Consider the following 12,695-nt stretch of genomic DNA (forward strand, 5'->3'; position numbering starts at 1 on the left):
TGTTTCTGGCAGGCCTGCCGCTTGGAGGGCCCCAGTGCTCCTCCAACTTGAGAAAGGGTGGGGAGGTTTGGGCCTTGTTCTGGGTGCAGGGGGCTGTTTCTGATGCACTTTGGCTGCCTTGCTGCCTTCCAGGCTGATGGGATGAGAGAGGCAGAGTTGCGCTACTGTACCACCCCGCCACAGAAAGGGAGGTGTGGTGCAGGGCCCTTGGGCAGGACCCTGTCCGGCCCAACTCCTGGGTATAACATGTCTTGAGAAAGTTAACACACCCAGGGCTGAGGACACTTAAGGCTTTGTCAGGTGGGGGGTGACGGTGGCATCAAGACAGCCTTCCTGGAGGAGCAGCTAGAGACCCAACAGTGGGAACAGGCAGGGCTGGATGGCATTGGAGGGAAGGTGGGTTTCCACATGAGCAAAGTTCCAGGACCATCCCACTGCCCCACTCCTCACGCCCTTCCTTGTCCACATCCTGTCCTTCCTCTGCCCCAGGAATGTTCCATCGTACGTGAGATCATGACATACAAGCACATGGCCAAGATGCATCACCTGGAACCCGAGGAGCACTTCAGGTCCTTCTTCCAGGCCGTGGAGACCCTGGATGAGCAGGAGAGGTGAGGCTGGGCAGGAATCACGTGTGGGTTCCACCTGCTGGCAGGCTCTGGGAGAAGGGCCCCTGACATGTGGCTCCAGGGACTCACAGGTGCCCCTCTGTCCTGCAGCTACACCCTGTCCTGTCAGCTGGAGGCCCCAGGACAGAGGGCCGGCACAAAGGGACTCTTGTTCTTCAGGTCCCATAACATTTAAACTTGGCAGCCAGAGCCAGGTAAGTTTCTGGCCTGGGGCCATTCGCAAGGGGTGGGCTGCTCCCCAGCCTCAGGGAAGCTTCGGGCCATGCTGGGTGTGGGGAAGTAATAAAGACAGGTTGGGCTGGGACTCTGCTCCACTGCGGAACAGTCCTGTCAGGCTCAAGGGTGATTCCCCTCCCTCTCTGGGACCCAGTTTCCTCCTCTGTGAGTGGGTGAGGCTCATGAGCCTCCCCGTGACAGGGACCCCATGGGTGACGGTGATTGACAGGACCCTCTGCACAGGGCCAGGAGCAAAGAGGGTAGTGAGGACAGGGTGGAAGCAGGATAACGGGGGGAACCTGGGATAACCTGCCTCTTCTGTTCACCTGCGTGGCCCTGTAGCTGCTGTCATCGGGCCCACGACCCAGCTGGTACCCTGGCTGTGTGCGGAGGAGAGCTTCCCCTTTGGACAGGAGGCACCCGGCGCCCCAGGACCCTAGTCTGCTTCCTGCTCCTCTTCCTCCCGCTGCTCATCCTGAGCCTCTGCTGGGGCAGGTGCTCTTGCACCTCTTCCATCACCAGACTTGGGCAGCTTCCCAGGCTGCTGCTGCAGGCTCAGGGACCCGTACGTAGCTGCAGCCAATGGAACAGACTGGAGAGCCCAGATATACATCCAAGCATATATATGGTCAATTCATACATGATAAAGGAGCCATGGACATACAATGGGGAAATGACAGCCTCTTCAACAGACGGTGTCCGCAAATTGGACAGCTACGTGCAGGAAAATGAAACTGAATTATTGTCTATCCCCATAAACAAAAGTAAACTCAAAATAGATTAAAGACTTGAATATAAGCCATGAAACTATAGAACTCTTAGAAGACAACATAGGCAAAAATCCCCTAAATATCAGCATGAGCAACTTTTTTCTGAATGCATCTCCTCGAGCAAGGGAAACAAAAGCACAAATGAACCGATGGGACTACATCAAACTTAAAAGCTGCTGTACAGCAAAGGACACCATCAACAGAACAAAAAGGCATCCTACAGTATTGGAGTATATATTTGTAAATGACACATTCGACAACAGGTAAACATCCAAAATATATAAAGAACTCACACGTCTCAACACCCAAAAAGCAAATAACCCGATTAAAAAAATGGGCGGAGGATATGAACAGATAATTCTGCAAAGAAGAAATTCAGATGGCCAACAGGCACATGAAAACATACTCCACATCACTAATTATCAGGGAAATGCAAATAAAAACCACAATGAGATATCACCTCACACCAGCTAGGATGGCCAGTATCGAAAAGACTATGAACAACAAATGTTCGCAAGGATGTGGAGAAAGGGAAACCCTCCTACAGTGCCGACCGGCATGTAAGTTAATTCATGATGCTGAATTACATGTGGCATGACCTTGCTTGATTAATATTTTCCCTTAGTGCCTTTAAGGTATTAATTAAAGTTGCTTTAAATCTTTTTCCTGATAGTTTCAGCACCTTGTCATTTATCAGTCTGACTCTTATGAGCTATAGCTTTCATATCACATTTCTTCCTGTCTGTATTCCTTCTCACTTTTTTTTTTCATGAAAGCTAAACATGTTACAAAAGGCAGTAGCCGCTGAATTGAATTAATTATTACTATTTTTTTGGCTTGGAGATGAGCACACCTTTCTTTCTGCTGTGTCTTTAGTTTGAAAGTGTGTGTTAATGTAGTCAGATGTAGGTCTGTTTCTGTGCATTGTGGCCATGGCTACCCTTAGTGTACCAGCCAGAGGGGGATCGTCAGTTCCCTTTAGTGATATCTTATGTTTATTGGGAATGATAATTTGCAAGAGGGATGCCTGTTCTCTGCTTGGCTTTGGATTTCTCCACTTGGCTTTGTTTTGTGTCTTTATTGATAAAGTCTGTCTCTTCCCGATTCCCCTGCTCTCTTTACTGTAATTTTTTCTTGACACATTGTAGCACAGGATGAGGGCTTGGCATGGAGCAGAGAACCGAGGAATTCTGGGAAGTTTAGGATGAGACTCAGTGTTAGGAAGGCACTCGCCTGGAGTTGGGGATATAGTCTCCACAAATGTCCCTACGTCCATCCTCCAGAAGTCACACCGGGCCCAGCAAGTATCTCTTCCTCTCCCTCCAGAACTAGAGCTTCCTTCCCTCCTCCTCTCTCAGCTGTGGGTGTTTTCACCAGTGCCCCAGGCTGCAGCCCTCAGTAAATCAAGGCTTTTCTATCATAAAGGAGGCAGAGATGAGTTTGGGGAGAGTTTCTGCAGGGGCCGCTGTTCTTCCCTGCCAGCCAGCACCATGAGGGACTCTTGCCCAGTGTATTCCACGGTCTTCATTGTGTGTAGCTTGTGGGGTTCCTGGAGGAAGCTATGAAACTGTAAGCATGAACATTCGGTTCTCTGCCACCCCATCCAGCCAATACCCAGAGAGTGTTGGGTAGAGAAAGAGTTTTTTCAACAAGCTGGCCAGTTGGAAGATGGGAGGATTAGTGTGTCCTGAAGGCCCATCTTCATTCAGGGTTGGTTTCAAGCTCCCTTTATGCTGGGGAAGGGGCAGCAGGAGGGGAGCAGGAGATGATGGACAACTGCGGACATTGGAGCGCCAGTGAGGGCCGAGGGAGGTCGTGAAATTCCCCGCGTCGGCTGACTCCCGCCAGCACAGGTGGTCATGGTGTTTCTACAAATCCTTGATGAAACAATCATTATTTTGTACATATTTTCTTATCTTTTGGGGAGACACAAGCCTCGGGCAAGGGGTGTTTGCTGATCTCTAGCTGTAGGCAGAGCTCTTAACAAGCCTACCTGCAGGCCTGCAGGTTTTTTGCAAATCTAAAAGGGAGTGTCAGTTAAGGGTTTTGTGGCAATTTTCAGTTCCACTGCTTGGTTTGCCTTTGTGCTGTTTCTATCTGTAAACTCCAGGAACAAAACAGACCCACAGGGACAGTTTCCACGTCTATGCAGTCATTCTTACCTTGTTCCTGGCAGCCTGCAAGGAGCCAGACCCCAGCTCATAACTCCCTCAGGAGTGGTTACAAAATCAACTATTTTTATGGCTCCCAGAGATTTCGCCCTTTGATGCCAGCCAGCCTGGGCTTGGCCTTCAGAAATTCAGCAAAACAGTTTTAAATGTATTACCCATATAATCAACCTTGAACAAAGTCAGACATTGTAGTGAAAATGTTAAGATGGTAATGAAAGATGTTATTGTTCCAAAATATCAGAAATATTATAGGGAGATACAGGCAAGAAACTGAAGTACGTAAGTATTTATCAAGAACTAGGGTTTTGCTTACACTATTTTTTATCACTAAAAAACTTCGAAAAATTTTTGGCTTTGTATATACTCAGATACATGTATGTATACAGTTAGAAGAAACCTACTCTTGAAAATGACTTCTGAGTAGAAATACTTCTAGGTCTACCAAAGTAATAAAATTGAACTAAATCTCAATTCCAATAATTATATAATTTAAATTTCTTGTGAACACCCTTCCCACTCCACATTATTTCAGTCTGAGCAATACATTATTTGGTCACCATTGTTATAAAGAACTAGTAAGTGTTGAAAAATTGCACAGAAGGTGATAAAAAAGTGCTTGAAACCAAACTCAAAATCTTATGAGGGACAGTGAGAGTTAAGAGCACTTCCTTTCCTACAAAATTCCCTGTGTGCATGTAGTCAGACAGACAGATAATAACAATATTAGATGCGTGGGGTGGAGGCATACTGCACTTCCCTATGGAAATATAAATGAACTTATTTAAACCAAGGCTTTACCAATTGAGTCCAGTTTATTTGCTTGTTTATTTTAACTCAACCTATTTTATGATACACCCAACCTTTGCACCCCTCTTACTCTTACATTTAGGGATCAATGTATTAGGATCAAGGAAGAAATTTTTTTTTCTTTACAATTTTTCTATGTGAAATAACATTTCAGTGTGTTAGAAAATTAGTTCACATAAAAATTGCCATTATAAGTGCTACACAATGATGTAGTAAATTGATTTATAGCTCACTGACTTGGCACAATCCAGGATTATTCATCCCATCAAATGGCACACATGGCTGATGCCCCAGAGATAAGGAATTATTTCTGATATTTTGCTCTCTGTTCTTTCCTGTATGCACATAAAGTTAATACAAGTTACACTGTTTGTCTGAATTTCTGGGTAGACAATGAGTTCTCAAACATTTCCTGTTATTTTCTGCTGAATGAAAGGAAGACAACAGTCCAGTTCTCTAGTGTGAACTGGTATACATTGGTCATGAGATGAAGACAAAAGAATGTGTATGTTTATATTCACTTTCTTATTCAGTATTAATAGGGAGTACTGATTCCTACATTACTCTAGCAGGCTCACTGCGTCCATTTAAAATTGGAATATGTTTCCAAGTGCAATTCTCTGATTGGAAATTACTTAAGTCCTCATGATGGTATTATATGCGACCTTTTTTACCTTCTTTACGTGTCACTCTTTGCACTTAAGAAATTCAACACCTGGTTAACATTTGAAAAATCCCATATCCTTTTTTTTTTTCAGGAAAAAATTCTCTCAAAACTATTACCTCAACATCTAATAATGTTTATCATAGTGGAAAAAGCTTTGGTGGTGAAATTTCCTGCTCCTATCTGCCTTTCCAAGGCTCCTTTCCTCTTCCTTTCTGTCTCTTTCTTTAAACTTAATGAAAACTTTTCCTTAATTTCAAAAATTTCATTGACTTTTTAATTTCCAAATAAAGATATATTATTTTAGGTGTTACTCAGCCACAACTAGCCTAGATTGCCCTACACTGTCTCCCTCGCTCCCCGTCCTCAGCCTTGACCGCACTGCCTAGCAGCCTTGCGCTGCCCTTAACCTGCTCTAGCCTCTCAGGCCACATTGCTTTCTTTGAGCATACCTGACAGTGATCAGCTTACTAATTCATTTAATATATTTTTCCAACTTCCTGGCATAATTAAAGGACAAATATAATGGTATATATTTAAAGCACACAATGTGATGATTTATCTATGTATACATTGTGCATTGATAGCCAGGATCAAGATAATTAATACATCCATCACTTCACATAGTTCATTCTCTCTTCCCTGTGTGTGTGTGTGTGTGTGTGCACATGTGTGCGCATGTTGAGAACACTTAAGATCTACTCACAGCAACCTTTAAGTATACAACACTATTACTAACTGTAGTCACCATGCAGTCCATGGGAGCTTCAGAACTTGTAGTTCAGAACTTCTTATAACAGAACTTCTTATAACTTTGACCTACCCTTCTCATTTCTCCTCCCTCCAGTCACTGCCATTCTATTTCTATGATACCAGCTTTTTTGTTTTTTAGATTCTGTGTGCAAGTGATACCATGCACTTTCGCCTTTCTCTGTCTGGCCTACTGCACGGAGCCTTACACCCTCTGGGTGCATCATGTCATTGCAAATGGGAGGATTTTCTCCTTTTTTATGACTGTATGTATACCTTTCCTTGTCTGTTCATCCACTGTTGGACACTTAGATTATTTCCATCCATAGGCAAGTGTGAAAAAGGCTGCAGTGAACTGGGAAGTGCAGATCGCCCTCCTGACAGTGGTAAAAATTCACATGGTATTTTCTTTGTAGTACTTACCAAGGGTTTATCAACTGTACTCATCTTTTCACAGAAACTGTGTTTGGATTTCTTGATTTTTTAATGTTCATTTCTCAGTTTATTGCTTTCCTCTTTTCTTTGTTATTCCCTCCCTGCCGCTCTGATTTAGATTGGATCACTGATTTCATCCATTACTTATTTTCTAATGTATTCCTGGTTAAAATTTTATCTTTACTCAAAGAGCAGATATACAATACAGGGTTTTTTTGTTGTTTCTAGTAAAACAAATTTTGATATGCCTGATTTCCGTCAAGATTTAGTTTTTTTTTAAGTCATTTTCTTATTCATTTGTACGTGTGGATGTAAGTGTTTGACCCTTGAGTAATTTAGAGTTGTATTGGTTAGATTCAAGTTATTTGGGGGTTTCCAAGTTATATTTTTGTTGTTCATATTTAGTTTTATTCCATATAAGTGAAAGAGCATGATCTGAATGATGTAAAATCTTTGATATGTATTGTGACTCCCTTTTTAGCCCAGTATATGATCAATTTTGTACATGGTCTGTTTGCATTTGGAAAGGGTTTATATATCCTGCATTGTTGGTTGTACTGCTGTACATACTAATGAAGCAAATATTTTAACTGTGCTATTCACACCCTCTGTGTTCACTGAGTCCTTTTGTCCTATCAGTTCTTGAAAGAGTTAATATCTTGAACTGTTATTGTGGGTTTCTTAAATTATTTTAATTGTGTCAATTTTGTTTTCCACATTTGATCATCTGTATTACTTCTACTAATTAAGCATTGCTGTGTGTTCTTTATATATCAAGAATTTTGGCCTTGTGAAATAAAACCTTCAAAGCTAATGATATCTTCCAAAGTGTCATGACACTTCGTATAGGAAATTATATATTCCACTCTTTGATGATCTTCAGTTTTCATAAATAGGATTTTTCTTATTTGTGTGTTGTATAGGAATATTATATATTATTTAGGAAAATTATATATAAGCTGCCTAATTCAGTGCCTTTTGTATTACCAGGAAGACATCATTTTGTCTGGAATATATCTAATTTTTAATTCATCCAATAGAAGTACATAGTTTTACATTACTTCTTTTATCAACACTCATAAGCAGTCCATCCATTTCAATTCTATTGCAACTGTGAGTGAACAAGCTATACAGATTTCTAAGATTTGGTAGGAGTCCTTATTTTCAGTTTGTAGAATTGGCAACTTCTGCAGAGGTTTTAAGCATTTTCAAAATATGACTCCAAAGAACAGATGTTCTCATTAAGCTCCCAAATAACATGAGTCCGTATCTTCTCCAGAATTTACCAGTTTCAGAGACCAACGTTTCCTTTCTCCTTCCATTTACATTATTTCATCTTATTTTTTATCAAACCTTTTAAAATCACTTATTCCACGTAATTTTTACTTTACATCACTGGGATTTCTTCCTTTTTGCCTATAGGTATATATTTTTTAATGTTTTCTTCATTTGCTCTCCTTAATTTCCTAAGAATGCCCAGATACTGTGTCAGCTAGAAAATTTCTAGCTGAAGGAAGCCTTTACCATAGAGCAGAATGTGGAAAATCATTTTCATACCACTTGATTTAGATTGTTTTTGCACAAGAGTGTTTAAAATATTAAAAAGTGAGAATCTGTTTTGAATGCTCACTTATGATTTTTTCTTTTTGTTGTTTTCTTTTATTGTAAGTGTAATCGTCTTCATAGTAACATACTTCAAATTGTTTGACAGATCCTATGGTTTGGTTTTCCTGCCTGTTATCATCAAGATATATTCACTATACACAACAATTTCTGTCATTCACATTTTAAAAGAATCATAAAAAATTTGTTTTTCAGTATGATTATATGGGATCAGAAATGAAGGCTGTAACAGAAAATTATCCAGATTATTGGCCTTGTCAACACTGTAAGTTTTAAGACTTTTACATTGATAATTTATGAAAATTCATTAAAAATAATTCCCATTATATCGTGACTAATTAACGACTTAAAGGCCCTTAATTAGTTTCATATCCAAAATAGTCAACTGAACTTTTTCTTCATTCATTATGCACTGTTTTGATGTAATAATTTATGTTACTTGAATAAATATACCATAAATCTTATCTTTAGATGTTTTCTCAGTTCAAACTGACTGTGATATTGTCTTCTTTGGAACTGTGGAGAGATAAAAACCAAATTCCTACCAGTGGGGATGCTGATGATTTATTACAAAGATTTGTGATATGGAAACAAGGCTCTCTTACCCTACGGCCCCACGACACAGCATTCTTGCTTATGTAAGAACTATACATAAATAATTCTATTAATTTGATAATTTAATGCATCTATCATGGATGTCAGCTTTCTGTAGGCCCTTTGGAAATGTTAAATTAAACTTAGCCTTTGTCATAGTTGTGATAGTGTAGTTGGAAATATGATAAAAATAAAAACAACATGAATCATTTCTCTAACAGTGTATTTCGGAGCATAATTTATGTGAAAACATCTATGTTTCATGGACTTTCATTATATGAATTATACTACAGAAAAAATATAATGCATATCTTATTAATGATGTAAAAATTGACACTCTTCTGTTAGTATTGCCTATATATATTAATACATTTCATGTCTACTGTTTGACATGAAGAGGGGCTTGGATTTTTTCATTATATTTAATTTTAACAAGTGCTTATCTTTAGGACAGGCAGGATGTCTTTTTCCAATAATTCAAAATCCCTTTTGTTTTAACTTTTAGTTTAACAGTGAATGCAGAGTAAGGGAAACTGAGGAGAATTAGAGATAATAAAATTATATCAAGTCCAGGAGATAGACATTATCTACTGTCTTCCTATTATCAAAGTGAGAATTTAACATCCTAACAGCTCATCATATCTACATTCTGCCTCTTCCATTCTTCCTCTATAGTTATATAGCTTATTAGAATTGCTTTTTATTTTCTGAGAAGCCAAAAAATGAATTGAGATTAAATTGCTTTTATTACATAACTTTTGGTTGTTCCCAAATAAGTAATTGCATCATAAGGTTTTTGCCCAAAATCTTGAATAAAATTAAAAATTGCCTCTAATTTTCTACATTTCAGACATTCCTCTCTTTAACCCAAGACATTTCTTTTTTTTTTCACCAATCTTTGTTAGACTTTTGGCATAGCTGGTGTTCAAGAATCTCTCTCTTGTCTCCTTTGTAATATGTACATTCTTCTTTCATGACCTGCTCTATTGGTAGAATACATACTCCTATAATTTACTGAAAAAGTAAATAGGTATTAAATTGTTGGGGAGTTGCATTATTGAAAATGTATTTAATTATTTTAAAAGATTGTTCAGTTAATTTTAGTTTTAAAACAATTGTACCTCAGAATTTTAAAGGTCTTCTCCTTTGTCTCTTAGCTTCTATTTAGAAATCCAGTGTCATTCTTAGTCTCATTCATTGTGTATGTGGCCTGCTTGTTTTCTCTGTGGAAACATTGACTTGGTGTCTTTTATGATCCAATATGCTGGTAATGTTGAAGCCCTTTCAATCTGGATGCTAATTTACTTTTGACTTGAGAAACTTTACTATATTATATATTTGATAATTTTTCCTTTTCTCTTTCATTTTGGACCTTTGTGAGTTATGTATTAGAGCATTTGACTTGTCATGTCATTTGTTTTCTCAAATTTTTTTCTTTATATATCCTGTAATATTTCTTAATCTTCATATTTTGGATCAGTCACTCACCACATCCTCTCAGACCTATTTCCTGCTTATCCCTGCCCTGCTCTGTCTCACAGGGAACTATACATTCCCCAGCTGCATTGCTATTTGGCTATTAAGTATGTTCAGCAATGTGGATGATTAGAGGGCAGAAATGTCATGGTATCTCTACGTACTGGCCCTATACACATGGTGGTGTGGGAGTGTATTTATTATGCTCATTACACTCGCCCTTGACTGTGCTTCTTGTGATCACTGTCCTCTAGGCTGGGAGAGACAGTTACATGAGTTGTGTGATACACTATAGGATTCTCCGTATGGATTCTGTCCCTGCTTGGAAGTGTCTCAGAGCTACTGCTTCCTGGTCCTGTGAAGCAGCTCTGTGGGCTCACCTCCTGCTGAACAGCACTTATTTGTGGATTCTGTCCATAGCTCCTCATTCATACATCCTGTCCTGGTGTTGGTGGCAACATTCTGCTTTCCAGATCTCAGAGTTGCCTCCTCATCTTCTGTTGCTTCATCTATATTTTGTTACCTGTCAACCAGGTGCTTTCATTAAACTATTTCTTCTTGGATTCTGTGCTGATTTTAAAGTAGTCTGTCTCACTTTATCTCTCTCTTTCTTCCTCTTTTTGTTAACGTCTAGGCCAATACAGCTGAGAATCATGTCCCAAATGAATTAGCCATGTCACAGAATCACAAATCAACTTGGCTCCACACCTGTTATTCTATAATTAGGGCATTAACTGGAAGGGAGTGAGACCTTAGATTTGGGATGGTAACATTGGACGAACTAAGATGCATCTCGTAAGTCTTAAACCCCCAAGCCCTGCTAAAAATTTTGTCCACTGAAGCAGCTGATCCTCCTCTGTGTGGTGAGACGGGCCTTCTTGCTTCTCTTATTTAGAAATCCTGCAATGACCTCATTTGAGTTGGATGCCTTATCATGACATCTATTCACTGTAATCTCTCAGTTGGCAAAGTTTTTATCTAAAGGGCCAGATGGTGAATGCTTTAGGCTTCCTGGGCCATATAAACTGTGTCACAGCTACTCAGCTCTGCCATTGTGGTACAAAAGCCAATATAGGAAGGGTATAAATTTATGAGCATGACCATGTTCCAGCAAATATTATTGATGAAAACTGAAATCTGAATCTCATATAATTTTCACCTGTTACAAAATATCATTTTTCTTTTGATTTTTTTCAGCTGTTCAAAAATATAAAAATTTTAAATACATTCTTATTGGCAGACTGTACTGGTCACAGGCTTGGTTTGGTCTATGAACCATAATTTCCCCACCTCTACCCTATGCCCATCAACCCTTAAGCTCACAGATTAATAATAAAAGTTGTAAGAGCTTCCCTGGAAGGTGGTAGTTTATAAGCCAAAACAATTTATGAGATTTTGCTAATTTATATTGATACATTCCGGGGAACATGGAAGGAAATAGATACTAAAGGTTCTAGACAAAGAAGTATGGGATGATCTTTGGTTCAAATTAATTAGCAGAGGTGAAAATACTTGAGATTTTGGATTTAGTGTGTTCTCTCTAACATTTGGGAGTGGCTGTAACAGTTACACTGATTGACTGAAACATGTGATCAGTGGTGGTGTATTTGCAATGAAGTTGGCATAATAAAAAGAAAGGAATTCACAGGCCTATACACAAGGTGCTATGGGAGTGTATTTATGATGCTCATTACACTCGCCCTTGACTGTGCTGCTTGTGGTCACAGTCCTCTGTAGGCGGGGAGAGACAGTTATATGAGTTGTTTGGTACACTATGGGGTTCTCTGTATAGATAATTAGGTCATCAGATGGAGATAATGTTATTTATTCCATTCCAATCTGCCTGCCTCTTATTTCCTTTGACATATTCCACTGGCCAGAATCCTCTTATTGAATAGAAGAGGTGAGTCCTAATCCTTGCTGTGTTCCCAATCTTGAAGGGAATGTATTTTCATTCTTTCACAGTTTCGTATGATGCTGGCTGTAGGTTTTTGGTAGAGGCCCTTTACTAGAGTAAGGAAGCTCCCTTCGATACTCACTTTAATGATAGGTTTTTTTATTTGGTTATTTGGTTTACCAGAAATGGATGTTGAATTTGTCAAATGCCTTTTTTTGCATTTATACACTCAATGGTTTTTATTCTTTAGTCTGTTGATATGGTGAGTATATTAGTGATGGATTTTTCATTTGTTGAACCAGCTTTGCATTACTAGAATAGACCTCACTTGGTCGTAATACATTCTTTTTTTTATGTTGGATTAGATTTGGTAAAATTTGTTAAGAAATTTTGCATTTATGTTGATGAGGTGTATTAAACTGAAGTTGTCTTTTTCATAAGGAGTATTTTTTTATTTGATATCAGGGTAATCATGCTTATATAAAATTAGTGCATTTTCTCTATTTTTGTCTTTTTTTCTTGAGTTTATGTACAGCATAGAGAACAGAAAAACTATAGAAAAATTGACAAAACTAGTTTTTAAAAAAGATAAAATTATCTAAACATACTAAGCATCAAAAAGAGAAGATTTAAATAAATAAAATCAGAATTGAAAGAGGAGAC

General features: G+C 39.0%; 1 long non-coding RNA gene across 1 annotated transcript; it reads left to right on the plus strand.

Annotated features, from left to right (window-relative positions):
• Window positions 1-497: 497 nt before the first annotated feature.
• On the plus strand, window positions 498-1,448 carry LOC140844795 (uncharacterized). Its single transcript, XR_012123292.1, has 3 exons — window positions 498-611; window positions 720-823; window positions 1,188-1,448. It is a non-coding gene; the product is annotated as an uncharacterized lncRNA (long non-coding RNA).
• The last annotated feature ends 11,247 nt before the right edge of the window (window positions 1,449-12,695 follow it).

The sequence above is a fragment of the Manis javanica genome, chromosome 12 (assembly GCF_040802235.1).
Source record: "Manis javanica isolate MJ-LG chromosome 12, MJ_LKY, whole genome shotgun sequence".
NCBI lineage: Eukaryota > Metazoa > Chordata > Mammalia > Pholidota > Manidae > Manis > Manis javanica.